This window comes from Rhinoderma darwinii, unplaced genomic scaffold, assembly GCF_050947455.1.
Source record: "Rhinoderma darwinii isolate aRhiDar2 unplaced genomic scaffold, aRhiDar2.hap1 Scaffold_230, whole genome shotgun sequence".
Taxonomy (NCBI): Eukaryota; Metazoa; Chordata; class Amphibia; order Anura; family Rhinodermatidae; genus Rhinoderma; species Rhinoderma darwinii.
This window is the reverse complement of record NW_027462609.1, coordinates 25,001-30,000: the sequence shown is the minus strand read 5'-3', so window position 1 is coordinate 30,000 and position 5,000 is coordinate 25,001.

Here is a 5,000-nt window from a genome sequence, read left to right as displayed (position 1 = left end):
CGTCGAAACTAGACACCGCGCGTTCCACGTGTAGAACCTGACCACTGCACTAACTAGAAATAAAGTGCATCGGTCCCTGTCACCAACTTCTCTGTACGCCCCATAGGCCCACTCGGCATAGGAGAGGCTCTCCATCTCTGGCCACCCGATGGAGATCCCCACCTGGTTGTATACCTCTATATTGAGAGGACACTGAAGCAGGAAGTGCTCCATGCTTTCCAGCGTGTCGCCACACTCCTCCCGGGGACAATCCCTTTCATCAGAGTTCCTGTACTTCAAGTTTCCCCTCACATATAACTTACCATGGAAGCAGCGCCAGGTCAAGTCCCAATACTTCTGGGGGATCCTGTTTGAATTCAAAAGCGTCAGTCCCTCCCTCAGATCCCTACCTGGGCAGTCCTTGAGGGCCAAGGATGCCTGGAAATAGGAGGCGATCACCCTAATGTCGAGGAGTTTCCTCGGCAGCGTGATCACCTCATCCTTCCCCAGACACCATCGACGGACAACCTTCAGAACCGGGGCAACGTAAGCCGGGAGATGCCCCCGCTGCGATCGAAGATCCTTCACTCGCCCTCCGTTCTCCCATTCCTGGAAGAAAGGCTGAAACCACACCTTGCAAGAAGCTACCCACAGAGGAGCCCTCTCTTTGTAGAGGATTGCCAAATTACATTTAAGAAAAGTGTTCACTAGGAACACTACCGGGTTGACCATACCCAACCCACCTTGTCTCCTTGTTAGGTAAGTCACCTCTCTCTTAACTAGGTTCAGCCTGTTTCCCCATAACAATTGGAAAAACAGGCTGTAGACCCGTGTCCAGAAGGGTTCTGGCAAGATACAAATGCTGCCCAGAAAAATAAACAATGGGAGCAGGTATGTTTTGCCCAAGTTGATCCTTTCTCTGAAGGTCAAAGTCCAACCTTTCCACTGGTTCACCCTTTTGGTGGCAATCTGCAGTCTGCTCTCCCAATTTTGAGTAGGATAGTCACCTCTGCCGAAATTTATGCCCAGAACTTTTGCAGTGTCTTGGGGCACAGGGAGGGTGTCTGGGAGACAAAAATCTGGGTCTCCCACTCCCAACCAGAGACTTTCGCACTTATCCAGATTGATCTTGGACCCAGACGCGTCCGAGTAGCGATCTACCTCGGACATCACCCATTCCGCCTCCCCTTGCGAGGAGATGAAGATAGTGACATCGTCGGCATACGCTATCGTCCTTACTGCAGACTCCACGACCGCCAGGTCCATCCTCACACCCACCAACGGCCCGCGATCAATCCTCACAAGGAAGGGGTCGATCGCGAACACGTATAGCAGCGGGCTAAGAGGACAACCCTGACGGACACCAGAGTCCACAACGAAAGGACGACCAACCCAACCGTTCACCAGTGGGAAAGTCTCAGCCCCAGCGTACAATGTTTTCAGCCAATTCACAAACCCCCCAGGCAGACCGTATCTCAAAAGGGTGGACCAGAGATACTCATGATCAACTCTGTCAAACGCTTTTGCCTGATCCAAAGACAGCATGTACCCCTTCCAGTGCCCAGCTCTGCCCTGTTCCACCGCCTCCCTGACACCCAGGACAGCACTAAAGGTGCTTCGACCTGGGACAGTGCAGTGCTGGACTCCCGAGAGGAGCTGTGGTGCAAACTCGACCAACCTGTTAAACAGTACTTTTGCCAGAATCTTCCGGTCCGTATTGAGAAGCGCTATGGGACGCCAGTTCTCAATACGGGACGGATCTTTACCCTTTGACAGCAGGATCAAGGCTGACCTACCCATTGACTTTGGCAGAGCGCCCGAGGATAGGCACTCATTAAAAACCCCAGTCAAGAGGGGAATCAAAGCTTCCCCAAAGGTCTTATAGAACTCGGACGTTAAGCCATCCGGTCCCGGCGATTTCTTAAGAGCTAACCCTTCAATCGCCCTCTTTACTTCCTCTTCCTTGATTTCCTCTGTCAAAACGCCAAGAGAGGGGCTTATCCTTGGCTCCGGAATGGTTTCAGCCAGGAAAGCCGACATTTTGTCTCGATCTAGTTCCTTCCTACTCAAGAGGTGTGAGTAGAAAGATCTGACCACCTCCAGGATCCCTGATTTGGACCTGTTCAGGGATCCCGTACTATCAATCAGTCCTGCCACATATTTGCAATCCACTGACATCCTACAGTTTTTGTAAGGGTCGGGCGAGCGATACCTCCCGAAGTCCCTCTCAAAAACCAAGGACGTGTGCCTATCATACTGACACCTCTTAAGCAAGGACTTCACACAGGAGATATCCTTGCGGCTACCTCCTGTCGAGACAAGCTGCTCGAGTTTCCTTCTTAGGTCCTGGTACAGACAGTGTCCGGCCAGGCTCCTAAAGTTGGAAAGCTGGCGGAAGAATTTTGCCGCACGTTTCTTGAGCATCTCCCACCACTCTGACTTACTGTTACAAAGGCCCAAAAGAGGTACCTGGCTCTGCAGAAAATCCTCGAAGGACTGTCTGACTTCCGCTTCTTCCAGGAGTGCCGAATTCAATCTCCAAAAGCCCCTTCCCATCCGATGGGTCTCTGCAACGTTCAAAGAAAAAACAATTAAACAGTGATCGGAGAATTCTACCTCCTCAACCACAAGTGGCGAGAAGACAGCCTCCCCCTTCAAATAAAACCTGTCTATTCTAGATCTAATCTGACTACCCCTATGGTATGTGTAACCACTGTGGTCCGGGGTGTGCCTGATGTGGACATCCTCCAGACGAGCCTCACTAACTATGCTATTTAAAGCGACGCTGTCATAACCCAGCCTGTCTTTGGAGCCCCTCCGGTCCTTCTGCCTCACAACTGTGTTGAAGTCTCCTCCAAAGACCACCTGACGGCTGGTAAAAAGAAAAGGCTTGATCTTCATAAAGAGGCATTTGCGGTCCCACTTGGTTTGCGGACCGTAGATGTTTATGAGCCTAAGCTCTTGCCCCTTCATGAAGACGTCCAAGACCAGACACCTCCCCATTTCTACCTCGATCACTCGTCGGCATTTTACCTCCGTTGTCCTGAAAAGGACAGCCACTCCGCTATACGGCTCGGCCGCAAGAGACCAGTAAGATGGCCCGTGCCTCCACTCCCTTCTGGCCTTATGCACTGATGCCAGGTCTGGCACCCTGGTCTCCTGCAAAAATAAAACATCGGCCTCAACCCGGCCGAGAAAATCAAAGGCCGTGAATCTGGCCGCATCTGACCTAATGCTGGCGACATTAATACTCGCCAGGGTCAACGGAGTAGGTACCGCCATCAAGAGTGATCGAGTTCGACCGCTAGCTTCTTCCCTCCCCCAGTTAGCCCGTCGCTATCTGGGTCCGGGGAATCTTCGTTGCCTCTCTTGAGACTTACACCCGAGAGATCCATATCTTTGGCCGAATCTGGAACCAAAGGAGAAAAGGACAGTGAGTTCACAACATTATCATTATTTACACACCCCCCCTCCTCCCCCACCACCACCTCCAGAGGCCTCTCCACTCCTCCGCCTCCCCCTTTGTCCACCAGTGCCGTGACAACCCCCTCCCCAGGTACTTGGCCTACCACCTGGTTCGAGGGTCCAGCACCTCCCGAGAAACCCGACCCTCGCACCGGCACCTCACCCCCGCCTTCCTCTTCTTCCGAAGAGGAGGAGATGATGTCCTCCCGAAGGGCTTGGTACCGGTTGGAGAGCCCTATCAGGGGGGAGCCAGTTAAGCCCTCCTTAGGGATCTGGCCGGTCTTCGGTGTTTTCAACGGAACCCCCCTGGTCTTGTACAGGGCCTTCCTGCCAGTGTCCTCTCTTTTGTCTTGCCCCCTCACCTCATCCTCGTCCAAACTTCCATCGTACGAGGATCCACTGGAGGGGGCCTCTTCTCTCCTCCTAACCAGTCTCCTGATCTCCTCCTCTACCTCACCGTCCCCAAGGGCCTCCGCAGACATGCCAGACTTCTGAGGGACGGCAGACTGAACCCCATGGCTTTGGGGCCCCCCCTGCTCCCTCTCAAGATGACGGCACTCCTGCCTCCTCAATTTAGGAGGCAGGGTCCTCACCTTCCTCAGCCCTATCACCCCTCCGCCCTCACCAGCCCCCCCCCCAGTGACACCATCCCCTGGACCACTGCCACTGGCCAGGCTAGGCGCCACCGGGTTGAAGACCAGGTTGGCGAAGGAGCGCGGACAGCGGCTAAAGGGGTGACCAAGGTCACCACACAGGTTGCACCTAATGTCCTTGCACGTGGCGGCAAGATGACCCAGAGCCCCACACAACGCACACCTCCTCTCCTTACACAGGGCGCTAAAGTGTGTGGGGCTGCCGCACTTGTGGCAGACCTTCGGCTGCCCCTGGTAGAAAACCAGGATCCTGTCCCTCCCCAAGAAAGCAGAGGAGGGCATGTGGGACACTGAGTTCCCCTGGACCTTTAATTTAACGGAAAAGGTCCAGGCACCAGACCAGATCCCATGCTCGTCCCGGTTCTTCTTGGGCATTCCCTGGACTTCTCCGTACCTTTCTACCCAGGTCATTATATCAATACAAGAGAGTGACTCATTATTGGTCAAAATGGTCACTCTCTTGATGACCTCGTTCTGCCTTGATATGGCCTGCACGGCGAAACCCTGCCACTGGGGCAGTGCCCGTGCCAGCTCATGACGGGACCAGAAGGATTCCAACCCCTCCGCCGTCATGAAACTGACATCGAACACTGAGGTGCCGTAGGGATGGATTAGGGCATAGATGTCATTAGCCCTAAATCCCATCTCCAGGAGCAGCTCCACAACCCTAGATCTTGGGGGGCTTGCTTCCTTACCAACCCACCGGAGACGGGCCACATTCCTGCGGACACCCCCGAGTCCCCCTGTCGGAAGGGACAGCGCTGGTGGTCCCTTCCCTTTGTTTTCTCGGAAGGCGGCCTGTCCGTACTTCTCGTACCAGAAAGACAGGTCAACCTGCTCACCCCCTATTTGGACAGAGCTCTCGCCTCTCCTTAGGGCCTCCGCAAGGCGCCGTTGCAAGTT